This window comes from Chinchilla lanigera, unplaced genomic scaffold (genome assembly GCF_000276665.1).
Source record: "Chinchilla lanigera isolate Chin_1 unplaced genomic scaffold, ChiLan1.0 scaffold00040, whole genome shotgun sequence".
Lineage (NCBI taxonomy): Eukaryota > Metazoa > Chordata > Mammalia > Rodentia > Chinchillidae > Chinchilla > Chinchilla lanigera.
The window spans coordinates 1,676,812-1,689,268 of NW_004955441.1; the positions used below are offsets into that span (position 1 = coordinate 1,676,812).

The following is a 12,457-nucleotide window of genomic DNA, read 5'->3' on the forward strand; positions in this document are numbered from 1 at the left end:
AATCTGTCATTAATTTTAGATTAAGAATACAGACTTTCTGTCCCCCAAAATGTTTTTATTGCTTCATTCCTAGAGGTGTGCTCTACAGGGACCTCTGTGAAGTTGTGCTTTGTGAGAAGTAAAATGTTTCCCTTCAAAAAGAGAAGGAATATTTCCAGAGAACAATGAAAGCCTAGTAAAGGTACTTGGATTTTCTTCGAAGCATTTGTTCTTTTCACACGGGAGCATGGTTCACTCCCCAAGATGTATTACCCTGTTGCTAGCCATTCCCATACGCCAACATCAACTCACACACTTTTAACTGCTTCACTATACTGCAGCTGTTACATCCTGACCATGCGCTTCCTTCTTCCTTTCTGCTATTACAAGGAAGTTATTCATGCCCCCCCTTTACCTGGGATATGAATACTCTTGGTTTCCTCTTACCAGCTCTGCCTGAGCTCTTTAGTTGAATCTATTGTTTCTCTCATAAGGACCATTACAGCCAAGAATGGACAAGAAATGACTGTGTTACAAAAAACAATAATAAAATCACTAAACAAAAATAGGAGATGGGACGTTTTGTTTCCATGAGAGATGTAATTTCTTCACTGTTTACTTTGTTTTTTTCCTTATTTCATGAAACTCCTAACTTTCAAATGTACCTATTAGAAAAGTTGGCTATATTTATCACAATTGCCCATGGTTTGTGAGCTCTTTTGTCTCTCAGATTCCATCGTCTGTTCTTTCCATTGCTTTTTTGGCCTGTTTCAGATAACTTTTTCCAAAGTAGCTGGGAAACTTGTGTCGTTTTAACAGCAAGTGTGTAAGTTCTTCTAGTCTTCCAGAAGACTAGAAATAGGAGTTACTAGTACAAAGAAGATTTAAAATATTTCTTGCTTCCTGTATTAAAAATCTATAGTCTCAAATCCTATTTAGAAGATGAGATACTAATAAACACACACACACACACACACAGAGTATAGACTGTATTTCTCATACATTATTGAGCATCCGATTCACCTGGCATTGACCACTGCCAGGCACTCTGATCTGGGCACCACTAATGTTGCTGGTCTTTGGACCACCCTTTGTAGCCTCTCCTGTGTGTGTGTGGGAGCATTTTCTAGCTATCCCCGTATTGATTCTCAACGTATCACCCCAATGTAAAGAGCAGCTTGTTGTCAGGCAATAAGTATAGAGTAATGCATAGACAGATGGGTAGAGAAAAGAGAATTAAATATAAATTTATTTTTATAATAATTAAGTTATCCTATTATAAGAAATATAATAGGAGAGTAATAGATATCAAACAGAACTATATGAAGGCCATTCATATAGTTCTATAATTCTGTCTTTAAAATTAATAATTTTAAAATATGGTATACTTATTACATTCAGTGCAATCAGTAAAAGAGTACAAACTACGTATGTCACAAACTAAACTATCTTTCCATTTTAAACCTACACCTCCACTTTGCAGAATCAACTGCCCTTAACCATCTTGTTAGGCTACGTATATCTGAAAGAAGTTGAGATGTTTCTCCTCTAAGTAATACAGGCCAAGTCACACTTCCATGTACTATTACATAAATGCTTATTTCTCTTTACCTCAACTGTATCAGACATTTTCCAAATTTTTACCTGTCAGCCTGATTTGTGAAAAATAGTAATTAATTCTTATTTTAGTTTGTATTGTCTGTAATTGAGAGAAGTGGAACAACTTTGAGGAGCAAGACTGAATAAGCTGGGGCTGGGGATTTAGCTCAGCGGCAAAAGCGCCTGCCTGGCAAGCGCAAGGTCGTGAGTTCGGTTCCCGGTACCGGAGAAAAACCAAAAAAAAAAAAAAAAAAAAAAAAAAAAAAGACTGAATAAGCTGCTAATTTGGGGAAGGTGAATGGATAAGCAATTTAGTCTTGACTTCGAGCTTTCTTTTAAGCAAATGTATCTGTTTTCCTTGCCCCCTTGATATTCAGATGGTAGTCCCTCATTTGAATCTTGCTTCAAAAGTGGTTCACTTCTTTCTGAACGGAAAGAAAGAATGAGGGTCTTTCCACTGTTCCCCAGCTCAGTTTCCACCTGGAAATTCATTTTTACAGGCCATCCCTATGGGAAATGAAGGAGACCTGTAGGTTTGTTCATACAGAAAATGATACAGCTCCCAGTCCAAGCTTTTCTTATGGGAAATGACAACTTCAAGTCAAAGAATGAGTATAGGAAGTAAAGAAAATTTCGACGATGGCGCATATACAAAAGCTGAATTATTTGGAGCCAAATGTTCTTTAGTTTGTTTACTGCTATTCACTTGAAAGACCGCCACACACACACACACACACACACACACACCCCTAAGACTGCTTTTTGAAATCAAATACATTTCCTGCCTTCTTCTTTCCTCAGTGCTCTTACAACCAGCCTATTTATAGCCCAGGAAAGGAAAACGGTCCACTGGAGGCAGGAAAGCTAAGTTCGGAAAGAATAGGAGGAAGTGTGCCTGCCATTGAGCCAAGCAACCTCTAATTCATTGAGCTCAAAGCCTAGCAGCTTCTCTGTGGTTGTTAGGCGTAAACAGCTTGCGAGTTTTAGTTTTTTTCTCCTCATTTTGGAACTGGATCTAGGCAATGAGGTGATAACCGTGCTTTAGAGGGAGAGTGGGAATCTTAGGAGCTTACACACTGCAGAGGAACTTGCAAGAAGCTGATGAGGATGAAAGAAAATGAGCTCAATAGTGGAATGAACTTTAAATGACTGTATGTCTGCGAATTAAGGTAAGTGTCATTTTTCAGTCTGGGGCTGGCATGTTTTGATGCATTGTGGGAACTATGGATATTAGCCCCAGACAGTATTTATAATCTGAGGGAAGAGCTAATGTAATTGTTCAATAAGCTTTGCTTATACTCTGTCTCTGAAGAAATGTAGAAATCAGCCTCTGCTTTGTCAACTTCTGTTTCTAACAATATATATATATATATTTTAAAATAATTGTTTTCTTAAGATAACTTTATCTCTACTTTCTTTGATTTCAATATCATCAGGGGATTCCATAGTGTAATTTCACTGATGATCATTTTTGAAAAATATTTTCTTGATATTTCTCCTTTATGAAGTGCTGATCAATGATCTGTTTGGACTGTCTTTGATCAATACTGGTTTAAAATACATTTGACAAATAGGGCCTCAAGCAAAAACAGACAATTATAGAGAAGTCATTTTAGTTGGATTTAAATTTTGCATAAAATAAAGATTTTTTTTAAATATAAAGATTCTTCTGACCACTCATTTTCAGACAAAGGAAAATCCTCTAGAAACATAAGATAGCACTGAACAGTTTCCAGGGATAGAAACTGTTCACAGTAATTATTTATATTTACATTATTATCTCAGAACATTCCTTAGTGTATGTTTCCTGCTTTAAAAAATGTCACTGCATTTGGAAGCAGAAAGTTCAAAAAGAAATGGATTAAATCCAAGAATAGCTGATACTGCCCACAAAAACTTGGAAAGTTCCTAGGGACATTCCAAATTCTTGTAACATTCCTCACCATTAGATGAGCACGCTTGTTGAAATGATGCACCATACCATATTTGCATCTCCTGATGATAATAATCCACATTTGTGTCTTGGAGAAGCATGATTAATGTAACCACAGTGACTAAGACAGGAATAAGGTTCTGTGGGTTTATGGAAAAGGAGATGTGTTGCTGTTCTTTTGGCTTATCCCTCTGTGAGACTGGTATGTTTAGAATCTGTAGCAAGAAGATAGCAGACCCAAAAAGCAGAAGAATGCACAACACCAGGTCCTGGCCCACTGTGAAACTCATTGGCCCTTTCCTTTTTCTGGGAGAATTTAAGAGTTATTCTTTTTCTGATTAGAAATTTAGAATTAGTTTCCTGGCAATTGTAGGAGGGTATCATATTTTTTTACTAGAAAGCTTGGTTTGTTAGTTGCACTTAAGTTTCAAGAAAGTAGAGGAAAGGAAAACAAAACAAATCTGGATGAATATGATTGCTCTGAAGAAATGAATTCTCAGCACTTGCCTCTAGGACACTCTGGTTCTTCAAAGCCTGGTCTGAATCCATTTTGTTATACAGCAGAGTGAAATCTAAGGTAACTTCATTATTGCCACTCCATCATGCTCTGCGGACAGAAGCCTGCTGACGGTCACACTGACTTCTGTTCATGTTGGGCCCGTTCCCCTTACAGGTTCAAAACTCTTATATTTGACACATTCATATGTTCACCTTATGAGGATAAAAATGTTGTACTCTGATTTAAATTTTAAGCGGTAGGTAAAATTATTAGCTACAGCTTTATTTAACAACATATTTTTTCACTTTTAAAAGGCCTTAGAGTTGGTCGCTAATTTCTAGGTATGCTTTTAAAATACATTTTAAAAGAATTCTTTAATAGTTTCACACTTTTCTTGATGTGTGGTATTCAGCTCCTATGGGTATTTTATTTGTTGTTCTTCTTTTTTTTATTTTTTTATTTTTCTCCGGTACCGGGAACCGAACTCACGACCTTGCACTTGCCAGGCAGGCGCTTTGCCGCTGAGCTAAATCCTCAGCCCCTCCTATGGGTATTTTAAGTTAGCTAGTTTTCAAAAGTATTTGCTGATACTTTTGGGTTTTTTTCTATAAATTAAATAGAAATTTATTATCTTGTCTCCTATATAATTCTCATAGTTGCTGTGCATTTATAGTTTACACATGATGGCTACTCTTGCCCTCACATTTAAATATAAGTGGAATCAGGTTACTGAAGATTTCCTGTGAAACAGCAGCGATTTAGATGTCACCATGTATTACCCGTGTCTTTTGGGATGTGCTAACAAGGGCACATGAGGGGGAGATCATGCCACGCTCGTCTGCCAGCTAATGCTCAGCAGGAGAGAGGGGGTGTTGCACACTGATTTCTGTGCGTCTACAATCACCCCAAATTTCCAATTAATGGTCTCAGGAGATTCCTGTTGTCTCTTCACCTCCCTTCACACCAACTCTCAACCAGCCAAGTGTATTGATTAAGCGTTCCTACTTCTAACACAATCTCTACTTTTGATAAGCTGAACATTGATTTGAAGCAAGGGGACTATGTTGGACGTAAGGCATCTAATATATGCAACCGAATTACCAGTATAGATAATGAGTATCAGATAAGGAACACTTGATCCACACAGACTTCATGGGGACATGAGGTCAGTTGGGCACTGGGGTGCAAGGTACGTGGTGGATGCAGAGAAAAGTGAGGCATCCAACATAAGGATGAGGCTGTGAGCAGGAGCAGAGGGAGGAACGGACATGGTGAGCCCAAGGGATGGGGTGAAATGCAGACGGACTACGGGACACCCTGTGAAATGTGAATTTCAGATAACAAATACATGTTCGCATTGCATGTGTGTATGTGAGGCCTATTGCATAGGGATACTTACACAAAAATATTACTTGTTGTTTACATGAAATGCGTGTTGAGCTGGGTGCCTTGTGTGTTTATTTCCTGTATCTGGCAACCCTGCCTGGGACCTGAGCCAATCCGTGTGACAAGAGCAGAGGCAGGAGCATGTAGAACAAGCAAAAAATATCTGGAAGTGGCCAGGGCCAGCCTGCTGGGACTGGAATACCAGACAAAGGAATTTAGACTCTTAATTTAAAGATACCGTGGAGCCACTGAGTGATTTTGAGAAGGGAAATGACATGGATAAAATCTGGCCATTTGACGCAGATTTGCTGGAGTGAGGAGAGCAGGTCACTGAGGTCTGGGCTCTTATGAAAACAGAGAGGAAGAAACCAGGGGTACAGCAGGGAACAAATTGTTCTGCTTTCAGAACGAACTGCGTATAGCTCTGGGAAGAGAAGATATGCTAAAGAGGGAGCTGTGTTCATGGCCTTTGCAGGACAAAGGCCAAAGAGACAGCAGAAGAGCAGGGAGTTAACGAGGAAGATGAAGATTTTGGTGACAGTTATATTAAATTTGAGACGATAAGGGAATAGTGAGGTAGAAATAGTAAGCCAACAGCTGGAAATGGGAAATACTGTAGCTTAGGAGGGAGGTAAGGACTGGAAATAACAACCTGTGTTGAGCACTTATTTTATCCCATTGTCTTATGTAATGCTCAACGTCACCTGTCCGCAGGTTCCACTGCTAGCCACATTCTCTAGATGAGAAAGCTGAAGTTCAGACAGTGCAACTGTCCATGGTTCATGATTGCTAGCCCTGAGAGACAACAGAAAATGGAACCAGGGTGTGTACGGAGCCTAAGCCAATGCTCTTGCAAATTCTCATACAGAATGTTCAGTATTTTGCTTGGATTTGTTTTACCGTCTGCAAAAAAACCTTACTTGTTTAGGCTATAACCCAATGTTTAACTAGATTCTTTGCCTTTTATTGTTCCTAACTTAAGTAGTCCTCATAGAATTTTGTACCCTTTGGTTAATCTCTCTGAGGAAATAGAAGCAGTTTACACACAGAGGTTTTTTTTTTATCATTTATTTATTACTTTAATGCACTTCCGCTCGCTGCCTCATTTTCCATCTGCTAAAGAAACCAAGGAAGGTGTTGATCTTCCCTCCCTGTCCCTGGCTGCCCTCTGCTGGCAATACCAGCTAACAACAGTCCGGCCAGCCCGGGGGACTGCGCAGGCAGGCACCAGAAGCAAGCTCCTTAACCCTTTACCTTCCATGACCAAGACTTCCCAGAGAACCTGCAGCATCAGCTGTGGCCTCTCAGATGGTTTGGAGAATGGCTTATCCTCCGACATTCTGCAAAAGGGCTTCGTGAGATTACATACGCCTTTGCAGCTAGCCGCCTGGTCTGAAGGAAGTTTTAAATAGACTAATTTTAGATTTAGCTTTTATTTTCTAATTACTAAAACTTTTTTACTTGTTTAGCCCTTTAAAAATGTATGTAGCAGCTGAGGATGTCGTTCAGTGGTAGAGCGTTTGTCCAGCGTGTGTAAGGCTCTAGACCACCAAACGAAAGGCATGTGTGTTTGGTTATGAGTCTTTTAATGCACTTACATGCTTTGTTCCTAAGATGATTTTTGACCTTTTATTCTATGTACGTGCTTTAAAATTCACAATATGTTTTGTAAAGCAAAAAGGAGATGTGTATGTTTTAGACGTCTATCCTGAGGAATCATAGATTCTGACAAAAAAAAGTATGTAAGAGAATCTTTATTTGTAACAGATACACTTTGTACTAGCCTGAATATACAAAAACAGAGGAACTGCTAAATAGTATCCTGCAATGTGGAATTTTATATAGTTATGAAATTACATTCAAACATTTGGTAGTGCTGAGGACTATTTGTGGTTAGAGTTAAGTGAGAAAGTAAAGGCTACAACATTATATCCATAATGTTATCCCATTTGCTTAAAATATACACACACATATAAAAAAGAGTTAAGAGCTACACTTTAATATACTGAAACATTAACAATAGGTCAGTGGGATAGTGGAGACTTTCATTTTCCACTTTGTGGAAAAATAATCAGGGTAAATAATCATACACTAGGTTAAATAATCATACGCTACTTTATAATCAGGAGCAAAAACAGTACGGTTTTAAAAAGTGGAGAGCTTAGCCTCTGTCCTAATTCCTCGCTGTCATGGCTGACAAAGTTTGTGCTAATACAGCACCATTTGCAGGCTTCTTGCCCGGTAAAGAGCAATATCCTGTTTGTGACAGCGTAATTTATTGTAATGGAAAAGATTATGATGCACTAGCCTGGTCTATGACTTCACTGCATTCATTGGCAACAGGAAACAAAGACACACACACACTTTTTTTTCATAATTGTTTAGTAATAATTGACAATTGGAGGAAATGAATGACAGAGAACAATTACGGGCAGACAAGATGGTCAGCAAATCAGACTGGGAAACGCAGTGGAGCCAGTCCCAGCTTTATCCATACAATGATTTCACAACATTACAAAGATATTATTGTTTTGTTCTCAATCTACTCCTGAAATCACTATTGTTTTTACCAGCAGTTGCACAATATTTTGCTGGCAGCAATGACCCCCAATATGTTTTTAATTCAGTAATCCGGTAATCCCACATCAGGGATTTGGTTGGATTTTTTATGCTGATTACTGTCCAAGATCAGTGTGAAGTTCTCCTTGCGCACATAGCCCGTAAGGGTGCTCAGCAATATTGGGGTCATTTCCTTGCCTCAGACTTGCTGCCTGTTGTCCAAACATTGAAGTTTAAAAGTCTCATGTTCCTTTAAATTTTAAACAAATTTTTGTTTCTATTTCTGTAAATGATCCCTTCACATTTAACAGCACTGGACAGAGGAAAAACAACAAAAAACTCAAAATAGACAAACATGTTTCACTATCCCATTTCCATGTTCTGAAATGGGCATAACTAATAACTTCTTAGATGAGAATAAATAATATAGTACCAGCTAAGAAAGAGTTAAGGTAGGTATTATACTGTGGTACCTTTTATCTTTCTTAGGGTGGTAGCTATTTGTCTAGATTATATTACCATTTATCTCCTCTGGGGTTTGTGTCCACTGTTGTCTTGTTGGGTGCGTTAAAATTCCGTGGATCAGAGAGTTACACATGCATGGGTTATTATAACTTTTATTTCAAGTTAAGTTTGCCTCTGGTTGACCTGACTCCGAGTGAAATTCTGCAGCAGTTCTGACTTCTAATCTTAAAGACTACTTGCTGGTCATATTCTACGTGAGGAAGTCCTAGACCAGTGCTGTCCCATACAAATGTAATGTGAATCACAAATGTGGACCACATGGCTTATTTGGTATTGTCCAATGCCCACATTTAAAAAATGAAAAGAAACAGGTAGGATGAATTTTAATAATATTTATTTATCCAAGTATATCTGGAGCATTCATTTCAACTTTTACTAATATAAAAATACGGCATATTTTACAATCCCTTTCTTGGATTTCAAGTCTTTGAAATCTAGTGTATGTTTTATGCTTATGACACCTTTCAGTTCAGATTAGCCTCATTTCAATTGCTCAGTGGCTTAGGTGCCTACTGGCTACTATAATGATCTGTGTAATTCTAAACAGAAGAGCTATAGTTACATATATAATATTTGAGAGACTGCAATCTTTAGGAATCACAGTCGCCTCCATTCTGAACATTAATCTGTTAACCCTTGCAGGTCTCAATTAAAATGGAATAGTTAAAAAGGAGGTTTTGGCAGGTTTTGAAATATGGCCTGTTAGATAACCCAACTCTTCATTTAGGCTGGGTACCTATGAATTCTTCAACTGAAAGTAAGAGTAACAGAGATTTTAAAAACTTTCAATGTTTGAAATCTGGGTTATGTTTGTAAAATATTTTATCATCATATGTTCAAGTGAATTTAGGCCTAAGAGTAGATTCTGTTCCATCGTTTAAGACTAACTTCCAGAAAGCATCACAGATTGTACCCTCTTAATACTGCATAAACAGTGCAAAGAATAAAATCTTTAGCAGTTAACACACACACACACACACACACACACACACACCCCTAACATTGTGACTATTTGCTGATATCCTTGCTGCATTTTATATTGTTTTACATAAAGGGTAGAAAACATGCTTCAATAATCTTGTGTAACTATTTTGCCCCGGGACTCTAAAGCCAGTCAGCTGGGGTGATAAAGATAGCTCTGTGTACTAAATATAGAGACCCAAAAATAGAGCTGGTGGAAGTGGACAAAACCAGAAGACACGGTGGATTCTTATAGCTCCTCCAGTGGATGAAACCTGCAAATACAAGCTTTTGAGGTCCTGGCAGTGAGTTGCAGCCAGCTGGAATGATCATATTTTGGGTTCACTGCTTACTCCGTGAGGCTTTAATTATGAAACGAGATTTAAGGCAGTCAGAAAAATTCTAAAATCAAAATAATAGTTAAAGACATTGACAATATAAGTAATGAGCATTCACTGAATGATTTACAAATTGGTGAAGCTCCAGAAACCTGAGAATTTTCTTGGCCCTCTGAATTTACTTTCCATCCTCCCCAAATAAGCCAAGTTATGTGCAGTGAGCGGCTATGTGCACCTAGAATACCATATTTCTACAATGAAATTGTTACATTGTATTTATAAAGTTCTTGCTTAATAAATCATTATAAATGTGTGCTAATGATTAAATTACTACAAAGCCTTTATAATGTGACATAATGAGTGATGTATCATTTCTACATGAATACGTTCTTCCATACATTAATATGTTAATGATTACATTAATTCATTAATAATGAAAACGAAAGAATGTACTGTCAACTCACAATCACCTGGTATTCAAGCCAATAAATACCACTAGTGAATCCACAGAGTGCCGGGTGCTGTACTGTTTGAGGACAAGCATAAGCGATGTCACATTTATTTTATCTGTTGATGGTAGGAAAACAAATTCACTAAAGAAGAACGAGAAAATGGAGGGAATTCTTTCTGCAGAAAGGCACTTCTCTAAGGGACTCTTAGGTGGAGAAGGCTTTTTTAGACCTTTCTCTCTATACTCACTTCCCCGTCCCTCAGAACAGCCCCAGTTGCCAGGAAGGTACGTTTTCCCCTTTAATCTAGACTCCTATTCCTGGGGCTACAGACATAATCCCAACTTGCTTGTTGGTTCCTGAACTCTCTCACTGTTTTGTGAACCCACCAGATCTTGACCTTGACTGGAGGTCTCTTAATGCCTGACACTGTCGCCCCACCCTCATTTACTATTGATTAGAAGACACAACGGCAGCATCTGCAGGATCCAGCAGTTATGTTACTAAGATATTAAAAAAAAAAAGAAAGCGGACTTGGACAGCACATGCCACATGTGAAGGCCGGTTGCCCACCCCTTCCTCTCCTCCTTTGGGCTTGCCTTTTCTTTGAGGAAATACCTCCAGCATTGCTCTTCATGGGGAGGCATGTTTGGATCGTTGTGATTTCCAGATAGTTTCCTGGAGTAACATTTGGCTGAGAGATAGATGAGAGCAAGGTGAAGGAAAGGTTAGGATTAAATATGTAGGCACGTAGGAGACGCAGTTGTGCAAAAATGCTCCATTATCCTGTAGGAGAGGGCAGGATGACTTGGAGACTGTGCTTCACAAATGACCCTCCGCTGCCTCTGGGGTGGGGACAGGAGGACAGGGAGGGGTGGGCGACCAGCCTTCACGTGTGGCATGTGCTGTCCAAGTCCACTTTCTTTTTTTTTAATATCTTAGTAACATAACTGCTGGATCCTGCAGATGCCGCCATTGTGTCCTCTAATCAGTAGTAAATGAGGGCGGGGCGACAATGTCAGGCATTAAGAGACCTCCAGTCAAGGTCAAGATCTGGTGGGTTCACAAAACAGTGAGAGAGTTCAGGAACCAACAAGCAAGTTGGGATTATGTCTGTAGCCCCAGGAATAGGAGTCTAGATCAAGGGGAAAACGTACCTTCCTGGGAACTGGGGCTGTTCTGAGGGACAGGGTGGAGGACCACTGGGGCCGTGGCGGTGTGCAGAGAGACACGCTACTCTGCAGTGAGCACCTCCTTGCTTCCTGTCTGAAACCATGCCCACACCTTCAACGCAGTTAACTTGTCCTTCTTCAGTGTCCTCTCAATTATTTTGGCTTAGGATATTTTCTGTAAATTCTTCTGTAAAGTTTTTCTTTGCCCTGAAAATTACCATGTAACCTACTTGAGTCTGCTGTCTCCTCTAATTACCTTCCCCTTGGATTCTCTGATTTCACTGAAATGCTCAGCAATCTATTATCGAAAACCAGGTTAAATAACCCTATGTTATTGCAGGATGATCAGGCCCGCAATCTCCCAAGTGGACGGCAAAGGCTTAAATAAATGCAGACAACGGCAATGATTTTAGGGCACCAGGAGGGACTAACTCCCTTACAGTTTCAGTATTCTCTGAGTTAGCCAAAGACTGCTCTGGATGGCCCATATTTATTGGAATTTCAAACAAAGGGAGAGGATACTCAAGAAAACACGGGAGTCTCGAAGGACCTTGGGAGAATTTTCCCAAGTAGTAAATTATGTCAGTCAGGAGAACTACCTTATCTTTAGGTTGGTATTTACTGTAGGAGTGTGGAGCCTGCAGCTGCAGTCCCCTTGTAGTAATTGGGGTTGGAGCCAAATGTCTTCAGCTGTGGCCTTATCTTGTCAGACAAGGTGCCTAAGTTTTAGACAATTTACAAGTAAACATGGAAAGCCAATTGGTTAATATTAAATCCTGCTCAGAGCCACTTTATAGTGGTCCCCAACAATCTATCATTTACCATTTTAGGCTGGAACTTGTAGCAGTCCTCCTGCCTCAGCCTCCCAACTGTGGGGATTACAGGCGTGTACCCTAAGCCTTGTTTAGAAGACTTCTAAATGATAATGTGAACACCCCTTTCAGCTTTTACTCCTCTTGATCCCTGCATCATTTAAGACCCTAAAGTATTCCTCTGTTGAACTGAGACACTGAATTTTCCTTTTGTTCTTTTGATTTTTATAAAAACAATTTCCCTAC

General features: G+C 39.2%; 1 protein-coding gene across 1 annotated transcript in view; it reads left to right on the plus strand.

Annotated features, from left to right (window-relative positions):
• The first annotated feature begins 2,446 nt into the window (after positions 1-2,446).
• The window catches only part of Rasgrp3 (RAS guanyl releasing protein 3 (calcium and DAG-regulated)), a 107,140-nt gene continuing 97,129 nt past the window's right edge, over positions 2,447-12,457 (plus strand). Inside the window, exon 1 of the mRNA XM_005390851.2 lies at positions 2,447-2,747. The gene's annotated coding sequence lies outside the window, so the exon portion shown is untranslated. The remainder of the gene's footprint in view (positions 2,748-12,457) is intronic.